A 13,250-nucleotide genomic window follows, 5' to 3' on the forward strand; every position below is an offset into this window, starting at 1 on the left:
AATGTTGAATGATTGTTTAATTACTTATTTGGAGAATGATTTTTTTTTGAATGTTAGTATGGAAGATATCATAAATCGATATCAAAACATGAAAACTCATCGAGAACTATTGTAATAAGTTTGCATTACTATTTAATTGTCTTTTGTAGTATTATATGAACATTTGGTTGTATTTTGTACTATTTGAATATTTAGATGTATTTTTTAGTACTATTATTTGGTTGTTTGGTAAAATTTTTGTTTTACATATTTGATTATCGATTGTGACTCACCAGTCGGAAATTCCTGGATCCGCCACTGCTCATATGCCATATGTTGGAAAGAGGAGTCAAACTTCCTTGATTCTTGATTCAAACCAATGCATAAGAGTATATCACGTCATGTACCTAGAAAAAGGCGTACAAACATTTCCATGAGAGAAAATCTATACTAAAAACTATAAAAAAAAAATGAAAGCAATAAAACACGAGTTACTTCCAGAGAAAAGCTTGCTTAAGGTCCAAGTTTGACCGGTCTAGTAAATAATATTGCAATGAATGCAAGAGATTGTCAAATGCACTACTACACATCTCATGAGATAACAAGTAGGCAAATAAGGAGAGAGGAGCATGCAACAAGATTAGTGCATGCAAAAGAAAGTGAAGAGGGAGTTGCCAAGAAGAAAAAGAAGAATCAAAAGAAAACTCAAGAAAATAAGAAGAAGAAGAAGAAGAAGAAGAAGAAGAAGAAGAAGAAGAAGAAGAAGAAGAAGAAGAAGAAGAAGAAGAAGAAGAAGAAGAAGAAGAAGAAGAAGACAAGCTCTCTTCACAAAAATCTTTTTGTTTGAAAAAATAACTCTCTTCCTCAACAATCAATGAGTTAGGACTTGGGATCTTGAAGATCATGAATGGAAGGAGGGTCCCTAAGAGGCTCTTTGAGAAAATAAGGGAGGGACTTAGGGTAGGAGGGAATATGGTTGAATTTTCTCGAAAAAAGGGACATGAGAAGAGGGTATAGGAGCAATGGTCTTACAAACGGTCTCTTCTTCTCCACCATTCCTCACATCTCTAATAAGCACATAGAAATCAATCATAGAATCCTCAAAAGAAGAACACTCATGATCTCCATCTTCATCAAACATCAAACTTCCAAGAGAAACTACATCATCCTCTCCATCACAACAATGAACAACAATTCCCTTATTAAATCTGAAAGCCCAAAGTCTCAAAACCATGCATGAATGGATGCAAATTCATCTTAAACTCATCTCTATCCCATGAAGCATTCGCAATGAACTCACTCAAAAAGCTATGATTTTTCATTTGAATCTCAAGGAACATTTTGGACATAACCTCAAACGAGTCCAAATACTCATGGAAAGAAGAGTCACAATCGTGCATTCGAGACTCATCACAATCAACATAGGAAGAGGAGTTTAGATTTACAAAATCATCATCATCATCACTCTCAACTCCCTTTACTTCACTCCTATGCTCACTAACAGGTTCTTCACAAACTCTTGGTTGCTTAAAACCATCATCATCCTCAACACACACATTGGATTTGGAATTTTCACAAATAAGAATCAAAGATGACAATTGGCTTTTTAGCTCTCCTATTCTCCTTCTTGCTCTCTCATTACGCTCCTCACTCCTTTTCACCATCTCTAATTGATTTTTCATAGAATTAAGAAACAACTCCTTATTAGGCCCAAGATCATTATCAAGCTCAACAAGCCTAATGTAAAATTTAAAGGTAATCAATACGAGACTCAAAAGGTGTAAACGGTGAAGCATCAACAAGGGGAGAAAGATCACAACCAAGATTGGAAGCATCAACATTAAAATCATGAGCATATTCATCATATTGGGGAGTGTGGGCCCAATCAAGCACGTGAGATTCATCATAAAGGGAGCAAAGCACATCACAAAAAGGCATGGTAAATAATGAAGAAAATTGAAACATACCATTAGCATCAAATTGAGCATGTACCTCATCATCATGAGAAAAAGAGGAAATAGGGTTAAAATTATTTGTTCTAGGTTCAATCATGGGATCATGTGACAAATCAAGGAAATTCATGCTAATATTAGAAGAATCAAAATATTGAACATCAATATTAGAATCATTATTACCCCTATTATAAACATCCAAAGCAAACCAAACATAAAAATCCCAAGCATTATCAATTGATAATGCTCTAAATTTACCATTATGCATGCTTTCAACTAAATCCCTTGTTTGCTCATTTAAGCCAAAATAGAAAATTAAATCTCACATACCTCCCAAAGACTACAACGATTATAATCAAGAAATCCCTCAAGTTTATTGAAATATCACAAAAAGGCTCATTGTCATATTGAGGAAATGAGAAACGTGCCATTTTTTTATCAAAACAAGCAAAAATCAAACAAAAGAAGAGTATATAAAAAGACCTAGACTTAAGTAATCAAAGAAACTCAAACATAGACACCGTTCCCCGGCAACAACGCCATTTTGACGTAGGGAAAACTAGGTCATTGACTAAGATCTTCCCTAGAGCCAAACAAATTTTATAATCACTTTACAAACCTATATACAAGTTAGAGGTAAGTTAAGGGTCGAACCACTAAAAACGGTTATGTGCAAGTGCTTTCAATCAATGCCTAAGCTAGGTCGAAGTTGAAAGTGAGGAAAGAATATACAACCACCAATACAGACAAGAATAAAAGAAATGAAACACTAGGGAATGGGTATCAACAAGTTATCATGACAATTGCAACAACTTGGGAAGGTTAAGCCACTCAATGGCCGTGAAGACTAATGATAAGAACTATCAATTGGGATCAAAGAGCTATTTCCTAATCGTTAAGCTAGGTTTCCTCTATCAATAACAAACTAGGAGAGTCACAATCCAAACCAATCGATAATTTCCATCCTAAATCGAGTGGTCATGTCATTAGGAATTACAATGCAATCTAGCATAGTTCTCAAGGCCTAATCAAAATAAGCACATGTAAATTTCCATTAATCAATTTAATCTCAACAATCAATCAACATAATTCCTAAATTAATCACAATCAATCAATCATACAAGTTTTACCCAAACCCTAGCAAAACTTCTCACTAACAATCATCATCAAATCAAACAAGCAAGTGAATAACATTAAGAATCAATCAAACATCGACAAAAACTAATCTAAAAAGAATCAAGCAACAAAACTAAATCAAACAAACATGAAATTAAAGAAATCAATAAAATGAGATAGAGTAAGAAATGCTCATTGATAATTAAGAAGATCTTTAATACAATTGTCCCCCTTGCATCTTCAATTTCTCACATCACCATTGACATCCCTCATATTATCTCTGTAGGGGTTGCGATTGGAGACGTGAGGTGGTGATTATGGTTGCGGGGCTGCTGTGTAGGCGGCAACGAGGCGTTGTGCTTGGTGTTATGTGGGCTGCTAGTGATCGCGGTAGAGCTGGTGTCAATTGGTTGCGCAGGGGAAGGTGCGGTGTTTTGTTTGGTAATTGTTGCGGTTTATTGTTGTTGGGTTGCGCTGCTATGTGTTGTTGTTTGGAGTTTTAGTTGATGCGGATAGCAGGGTTGGAGTTGGTGATATTGGCTGGTTTTAGTTGCGGTTGAAGGTGTGGAGGGCTCGTCTGCGCTCTCGAGCGTCAAGCTCATGTGATGCCTACAAGTAAGGCAGCCCCTAAAGTAAATATCAGCAGGTTTAACACCAAAAATAATGAGAGCGCAATCACGAGAGCGTGGCAACTTGACTTGCAAATGAAATTGAAACATGCATCTCGACCTCGAACAAGCACCTACACAAGACACCAATCGTGAGGAGAAAACAAAATAAAAAAAAATAAACTAAAACTACGAATTAAGAACTGAAAACATGAAAAAGTCATAAAAAATAATCAAAAATCAAGATGAGTTATTAAAATGGAAAGATCCATAAATGACGCTCATCAAATTCCCCACTATAAACCTTAATTTTTACGTTTGACAGAAGTTGGCTACGATTTTTAATAGCGATAAAACGAAAGAATGTCTCATTCTCATATATATTCGGAAAACAAAAATTAAATTTTTGATTTGAATTATTAAACAAGGTTTAATTGATTTACTCCTACAAAAAGGATTAAAGAAAAACAAAATAATAAAAATAATAATATAAACTGTTGTTGAACAAGAACTACGCGAGACCTGATTTTGTAATACGAATACGTAGGAAATTTTTGATTCGGTCAAATAAAACAATAAATTAAATAAGAGCTCTTTTATTTAAAAATATAGATGCATTCAAAAGTAAATCAAAGACTTAGATAATAATAATAAAAAAAAAACTTGTAAGTGATTACAATTTATTCGAAACAAGAATTATTAGTATTGTGTAACACCCTAAGGTTTTACTATATACTCAATCAATGTAGTCGAAGGAGGAGTAGTGTCCATAGCAGTATCGCAGCAGTCTTGGAAGTTTCACCTACTCCTTTTTTCTTCAAAACCCACAAATTGTTTTTTAACTTGGGAATGGGGGACTTGTCTACCTTTTTCCCATTTTCTTTGGGATTTGATGGAGCCTTTTTTCGAGGATCCGAGGATGGTTCTTTCATTTTTATGTCTTGTTGCGCGAGTTTGGGAGCAACCTTCCTCTTAGGTTCTCTTGGACGAGCCTTAGAAGATGGGGAAAAATCCAACTTCCTCCTCACTTTTTTGTTTTGATCACTAGTAGGAGTAGTAGTGGCCGATTGCACTAGAAGCTTAGGAGGATTGCGAGCCAAGGCGGCTTGGTTTTGTTGACGAGCCTTTTCCAACCCTCCCTTGTCGGCCGCATTCATCCAAGCTTTGTAATATGAAGATAAGACTATACTCCCAGTGGGATTTTGCACTACCCACTTAGGGAGATTAGTCGAATACTCAATCCAACGGGGAATCCTCTCGGCCTTGAAATTCACATCTGCTGGAGCATCACAATCTCGTGGAGGGATAAGTTGGTTCATTCCATATTGCCTCATAACCCAGCAAGGAAATATGAAAATAGTACTAGAAAGACCCAAGAGGCGAATATAAGGACAATTTGGACTATTCCCAATCAAACTACTTATGTTCTACCAAGGAATCTCAAAGCATATATTAGGAAACCTGTAACGGAAAAAAGCCGTCCATCCTCTTCATTCTTATGTTTGTAAAGGATGTGATGGCTAAGGAACAATTTTACTCTATTAGCCTCATGGTTTTGTGGCTGATCGACAATTCGCAAGTGCTTCGTGAGCCAAATCTAAAAAAAAAAAATGAACGAATGTCAGATTGCGAATTTTACAACAGCAGGTGCCACATGCAACTCAAGGAGTCGCGCGCGCCTTCTAAGCGCAACTTTGAAACTTGTGCTGGGCATACCAGCGCAACCTTCAGAGTTGCGCTTGCTGATGTGTACGTGAAAAAAAACGTATGTGTAATAGGAGTGGACTTTCGGTGAAACCGTTTTCGTTTGGATCTCCTCTAAGGCCAATCAAGAAAAGTAAAGTTTTCGCCATTGCTAGTGGAGCGGATGAATGACACCCCTCTATTTGCTCTACTACGGACACCATTGAATAATCTCCATATTCTTTGCCTATCCTAAGTAAACAATTCACAACAAGACAAAAACACAAAGCGCGAATTTTAAAACGTGGTTTAGTCAAATTGTTTCGAGGAGTCACAAATGTTCGATGAATTAAATTAAATTTACGCCATGCTCCGTATCAAGTTTGGCCATATCACATTCATTCAAGCCAAAAAATCGCTAAAAAGCAAGTTTGGAATCCGACAAGTTAGGGGCATAAGTCACGAGGAGAGTATTTGCAGGGAAACCTAGTAGAGCATTGAACTTGTCGGGTAGAGGCACTATTTCATCCTATTTAAAGAGGAAAAGATGATGGTTAGAGTCCCAATGGTTGACAGCAGCATGAAGAAAATCAAAATTAATATTAAGTTCCATATAACTTAGTAGGGCATCTGGATGGTATATTTTAAAAGTTAGTTTGTCTTCACTTATGGAGTTGCACGCAACGTCCACGCGCAACCTTGAGAGTTGCGCGCACCCAGTTCGTCGCATTAGAAAGTTTTTTTTTCCTTATTCCACTACGTGATTAAGGGAAGCTTTATTACGGTTATTATGATTAACTCACACGCTTGCCTTTTTTAATAAATTCTACCTTTTTTTTTTCAGTCGTTCTTTTTACGAGGGGGTAAGTCGGGAACCCTTTCCCTCCCTCAAAATTTTATTCGCTAAAATTTTGAGGAAAATGAAAGATATGATAAAACGCAAATGCGGTGCTCAACGACTCCCAGAAGGTTGCTGCAGTGATAACTTTGATATAAATAAAAGATTAATAAACAATCAGTGATAACTTTGATATAATAAAAAATAAAGAAAGAGAAAATTTACCGCAATCATCCGATGATCAAAGCATAACAAAGCCACGAGGGCTCTCCGATTAGCAGCTCGGAAAGCTTGAAGAGTCTTCACGATGCCATTCACGGTCTCGTGCGAAACCCGTTCCAAACAGAACAAGGAAAGTTATAGATATGTATGTGATAGATAAAAATTTATATACATATATGAAACAAATGTTGGGTTTCGTAGAGTCCGACTCTACGTGGAAGGGAAACCCACCCAAGACCCGCACACTAAATAAAGAGACTAAACATGCAATCACTAATTAAACAACAATTAAGAGAGAGAAAGAAAAGACATTTTTACCCTTGTCGCGTGATTCGCTCGAATCCCGAGCTCTTACTTGAACCTCGCAAATGCAAGGCCTTCGACGGCTCGTACCCACGAACTCGACCCGAACGATCCAAGTCCCGAAGGTTTGTCGGGACCCAACCAATAAAAACTAGAGTTTTACGAACTTAAGGTTTTCTCACTTTTCTAAGGAGATGCCTTTTTAGGTTCCACTCAAGTGTTCTTCTTAAATCCTAAAACCTTGGTATTTATAGGGAAATGAACCTTGAATTCCCATTCTCAATCAATGTGGGAGATTTGCAATTTTCGTTATTTTATTTTATTCAAAAACAAAATAAAATTGCAATGCAATCAATAAGTTACAAGTGGCAAGAGGAGGAGAGGGAGAAGGTGAGGACCACCAAGGGAGGGGACCAACCCACCTTGCTCCCGAAGGTAAAGACCAAGCTTTGGTCCCCACTCAAAAACCGTGAGTTGGCCGGGACAGCTGGCTGCCAGCTAGCCTTGGCTGCCAAGGCAGCCTCGCAGGCGCCTGGCGCCTTGGCTGTGCTAGCAAGCCAGCCAGCACTCGCATTTGCAGAGCCAGCAAGCTACGCACTCCATGCGAGCTGCTGCTGTGGCATGGCATGTGCTGGGTGCTGCTTAGCAAGGCTTCTAGTGCAAGCCACTGCCACCTCGCAAAATGCCCAGCCTAGCTCTCGCACGCACAGTGCGCATTGCTAGCAAGGCCCAGCCATGTGATACTACGTGGTTGCGAGAGGCTGGCTGCTGGGTGCGCGCCACTGCCTAGCACCACGCACAACCCAACATGCTAAGCACGCTGCTATGCGATGCTCGGTGCGTGGTTGCGATGGCTGGACGCTGCTATTGCCTAGCACGCTAGCAAGGCTGCCAACGCCAAGCACCACGCATAGCATAGCACGCCTAGCTTGCTGCTATGCGATGGTGCGTGGCTACGATGGCTAGGCGAGCAGTGCCAGACCATGCCTTGCGCCAGCGCCTAGCATTCAAGCAAGGCCTAGCCTTGCGATGCTTGGGCGCATGGCATGCTAGAACACACGCAAGGCTACGATGCTTGCGGTGGCTAGCTAGCCTGCATGACTTAGCACGCCTAGCATGCTAGGCTTGCGATTGGTCTTGCCTAGCCTAGCACTCATATGGCTAGGCCAATGCGAGGCTACGGCTAGGCTCGTACTTGTAACTTGAATGATTTCATGTCTCGTCGAATTCCAAACTCGGCTCGACTTACGACGCTCGATCTCGACGCTCTAAGCTCGATATCCGACGTCTTTGTTCGTAAAACTCCGACGACTCATCAAATCCTTAGGATTGATTCGTCGTCTTGGATCGGTTGTTCGATTGGGTTCGACCCGAAGGGTTCAGTCAAGATTAAGCTGTAATATTAATTGTACATTAATATTACTGATCGGAAGCGGCCTCCACCTAGGCATTCACTTGACCTTACTGAAAAATTAGCTATCCAATAATTTTGAACCCTCTATTGGAATAATATACTTGTTGGAAGGATACCATTCCTTTCAATCTCCCACTTGTCCTTCCGGACAAGTGTGCAAATTGTGTATAGCCCCTTTCCTATGTCGTTTAATGTCTCTTCATGAACTATAAGGTAAGATTGTTCGTCATCCTTATTACGTCCAGTAGTGTTTCTCGATTTCGAGTTCGACTGTCAATAAACAGATGATTTCTAAAATCCATTTGAGCACGGCCATGCATTTTCACAGTCACGCTTATCGAGAGGCCTTGTAAACAACAAAGACATATTCCCTATTGTTAATAGGGGGACATTCCCAGTCTTGAACTGTAAGATTCCCTTACTAAGAGGACCTAGTCGCCTGAGTGCTGCCGTTACAATCCCCATTTACGGAAGACGTTTGACATCAAAACGACCAGTACTCAAACAAGAGAACTTGCAATACTCATGGTCGAGGAAAAAGGTTCCGATAACAATAATGAGAAATATACTTATGACGATATGATATCTCTTAAACTATTCTCGTAGGTCTATCCTGAAAGGAATGGTTTCCTTCCAACAAGTGTATTATTCTTATAGAGGGTTCAAAATTATCAGGATTCTAATTTTTCAGTGAGATCAAGTGATCGGAATGCCTGGATGGTAGCCGCTTCCGATCTGTAATATTAGTGAACAATTAATATTACAACTTTGTCTTGACTGAACCCTTCGGAACCAAAACGAACTAGCGATTCGAACTGACGAATCAATCCGAAAGATTTGATGAGTCACTAGAGTATTACGAACACAGACGTCGTATATCGAGCCTAGGGCGTCGAGACCAAGCGTCGCAAAATAAATAAGCAACAAGTTGGAGCAAAGCCGTAGCATCACATTGGCCTAGCCATGTGGTTGCTAGGCTAGCTCGAGCTAGCACAGCACCATCGCAACACCATGTGTGTGCGTGCATCGCTAGCACAGCACCATCGCAGCACCATGCGTGTGCGTGTGTGCGTGCATCGCTAGCACAACACCAGCGCAGTAGCATGCATGCGTGCGTGCTAGCCAATCAGCACCAGCCGTAGCAATGTGTTGTGCGTGCTTGCTAGCATAGCAGCACGCTGTGCGTGCTTGCACTATATGCGTGTGTGTGCCTTCGCATGGCAGCACCAAGCACAGCGTAGTAGGCCTCGCCTAGTAGTAGCAGCATGCGTGGCTCGCTAGCAGCACGCATGCGCTGGCTGGGCTATGCTTGCTTGCTGTGCTGTGCTGGCTGGCAGGCTAGCAAGGCAGGTTGCCTAGCCTTGGTGCCAGGCACCAGCTGGCATCCTTGGCAGCCAAGGCAGGCTGCCAGCTTGCTTATGCCTTGATGCCGGTTTGGAGTGGTGGGGACCAAAGCTTGGAGCCATCCCTTAGGGAGCAAGGCAATGGTCCCCCCTTTGGTGATGGTCCTCACCTAACCCTCCTCTCCATATGCCACTTGTTGATTGTTGATTGCATTGTTTATTAATTTATTTTTGATTTAAATAAATTAGTTGGAAATGCAAACTTTCCCACATTGATCATGAATGGGAGTGCAAGTTGCATTTCTCTATAAATAGCCCATGATTGGGCATTTGGAATCAACTTGAGTGGAACTCAAAAAGGCATCTCTTATTATTGAGAAAACCTTTAAGTTCGTAAAACTCTAGTTTTATCTTTGGTCAAGTCTCGACTAACCCTCGAGACGAAGATCGTTCGGTTCGGGTCGTGGGTACGAGCCGTTGGAGGCCATCACGCTTGTGAGACTTTAAGCTTCGAAGTAAGAGCTCGGTTTACGAGTGAAGCACGCTTCAAGGATAATACTTCTTTCTCCCTTCTCTTAATTATTGTTTAATTAAGTTTATGCATGCTTTAATTACTTTAATTATTGGGGCAGGTCTTGGGGGGTTTCTATTCCGCGTAGAGACGGTCTCTACGAAACCCTACAGCGGTATCGGAGCAGCTCCCTTTTTAATTATTGCAATTAGCAATTAATTAAGGTGATTTAAAATGGATTTAAATTTCTGGTTGTGCTTTCTAATTGGATCAGAAGCTCGTTTTAATTAATTTTAAACTCGTATTTTTTTTTGATGAATCCATATTTCGACTCAAAAATAGTGTTTTTTGGGTGGAATCAATGTTCTAAATCGTTTCTGACCCTTTCAGGATTGTCCTGAAGCCAAAATCCACCCAGAAATATGTTTTTCGAGGAATTTTTCGTTTTTGACGAAATTTTTTTAATCTTTATGCCTTGATTAATTTAAGCATGTCAAGGGTAGATTAAATGCATTGTTGCATCCCTAATCTACAGCGATTTTAAACTCTTTTAAGCATGGTTATGAAGTCATAATGTGTGCTTAAGTTGGTATGTTCATTTTTTCACATAAACTTGTTATTTCACAATCATGCAAATCAATTGCATTAAAGTGAATGTTTATTGTGAATGTGAAATTTTAAAGTTCCTAGTATATTAAAGATCCAATCATTAAGTGTTTAAATGGTTGGAACTTTAATTCTAAATTCCATGTTGAACTAATGTAGGATTTAATCATTTTTTAGTTGATTAAAATCCTTAAAGTTCAAGTACTTGTGATTAAATCATGATTAATCTTCATATTGGAAGATGTAATTTTGTATTTTACACAAGTTAAAAGTTGGAAAAAATTTTCATTGGATGATTGGTTTTATTTTCCAACTCCCTACTTTGTCAAAACTCATTATTAATTTGCATGTTGGTTAAATTAATTATGGGTATAGCCCTTTTCAATTTTAAGCATCAAGAAAGACCCAAATTATTCAAAGGTAATTTTGGATGATATAGGCTTGTGCACCATTAAAATTTAATTCAATTAAGTTAGACTTGTTTTATTTTCAATTTTGCCTTAAGTTAATTCTAAAATAAATTTAGAATTAATTTTATGTCACACATAAAACGGGATAAAAATCCCGAGAAATAGCACGCAAATCGAGGCAAGAATACCTAAGCGTCACCAAAGGCTAGTCGGGCTGCCCACGCAACCCACATGTGGCTGCCTTAGGTGCGCACAAGGGTGCTTACGCCTTGAGGTGTTGCTGATGTGTGGCGAGGCCTGCTGTGTTGCGCGCTATTGCTATGTGCGTGGTTGGCTGCTGGAGTTGCTTGGGCATGATGCTCGGAAGCATGGCAGCAAGCCCCAGTCTGCCTGCCATACGCTGCCAGGCGCCAGCAAGCAAGTTTGCATGCGCAGCAAGCTGCTGGTGCTGGCTAGCGTAGCGTGCCATGCTGGGTGAGCATGCTAGCACCCAGCATAGCAGGCGCAACACCAAGGGCTGCATAGCAGCCTTAGTGCGCAGCCCACAAATTTTTAGTGGGTCGTTTTTGCTTAATTTTGGGCTATGAATTTTGCAAAAATTTTGCCGTTTTAATTATTTAATTAGTTAAATTTAAACGAGGCTAGGCCTCGGTAGCTCTGGCACTTGCAAAATATTTTGACAAAATTATGGGTTAAACCGGCTTAATTAATTATATTAATTGAGTTGGATGCGGAATTTAGTGGGAGCTTCGTTAATTGCACGATATAATTGCATCTTAATCACATAATATGTTAAACAACTTAGACTAGATTTAATTAGGCGTGTTAATCGGATTAACAACCTAAGTTAGTTACTAGTTTTCGCGCGCGTTATGCATTGTTACTTGTTTTTCTTTGTAAAATGCATGGGCCATTCACATATAGTGAATGGATGAATAAAAAATATATTGTTTCACAGGTTTCGTGAAAATGGCAACTAGTGGGGCCCGATTAGGATAGTAAATACGGACTGCGATCCGTTATGTATTTTTGTAAATCTAAATACGGTTTGCGTACCGCTGAGTATTTTTGTACCTTAATATTTAGATTAATCCTAGTCGTAGTAGCTAGTAATTTTATTTTGGCGAAGATGTCTCAAGACGACGTTTCTATGAAGATGAGCCAAGATGAAGACCCTTGAAGATTTCAAGGGATCATGCTAGTTGTCAAATGCATCTTATTTCATGTTTTCTATATATAATTGTTCTTATATTTTTGAATGATATGTTAGGTGCATGTTTAGGATTTCAAATGTTGCGATGATTAATTGAGTTCACTTAAATCAACCAACATAGAAACCCTAGGTCCCTAAAATATTGAGCTAAAATATGCCATTCCAAGAACAACACTTACCGAACTAATGCGCGTATGTGATGGGCTACGCCAAAGCGAGGCATCACTACTTCCCTAGGAACATAAGGTATACTAGGTTTACGAGTTGATCTTGGTTAAGCTCAACGATATCGGTAAGGAGTCCTTGGATGTCGTGGCAATGGAGATAAAAATGTCAAGAAAGCATTAGATACGACGTTTTATCGAACCAAGAGTAGCTTAGAGCTATTAGCAATTGGATTGCTTACCTCAAAATATTAAGTGTTAAGACAAGCCAAAACATGCTTAATCACTTTTTGATTTTTGGGATCTTGGAATTATTTTATTCTCGTCTAAAAGGTACTAACGTTAATGCGTAGATAAAATGCTCAATAAAATTGAAAATTTGCATGAACGCTTTAAATTTCAAACTTATTGGTTTATGAATGGTTTTTCATTTCAAATTCTTTCAATTGTAGAAACATGTCTTCAAGTAACTCAAACAACCAGTTTTCATTACGCTAAATTCTCGACAAGGAGAAGTTGAGTGGGCCAAATTTTCTTGATTGGCAAAGGAATTTGCGTATTGTTCTCATGCAAGAGCAAAAGGAATACGTCCTTGATGAGGAAATTCCCGATACTCCCAATGAGGAGGTCACCCAGGCTGCCCTTAACTGATGGCAAAGTGCCAATCGGGATGTCAAATGCATCATGTTGGCCACTATGTCTTCGGACCTTCAAAAGACTTTCTTTGAAAAGGAGACGACTTTTGAGATCATTTTTGAGCTTCAGAATATGTTTCAAGAGAAGGCCCGAACTGAAAGGTTCGAAACCCACAGGTAGATCCTTGAGAGCAAGGTCAAGAAAGGAGAGCCAGTCAGCACGCATGTTCTTAAAATGATTGGATTATTTGAG

This window comes from Chenopodium quinoa, unplaced genomic scaffold (assembly GCF_001683475.1).
Source record: "Chenopodium quinoa cultivar QQ74 unplaced genomic scaffold, ASM168347v1, whole genome shotgun sequence".
In the NCBI taxonomy this organism is placed as follows: Eukaryota; Viridiplantae; Streptophyta; class Magnoliopsida; order Caryophyllales; family Amaranthaceae; genus Chenopodium; species Chenopodium quinoa.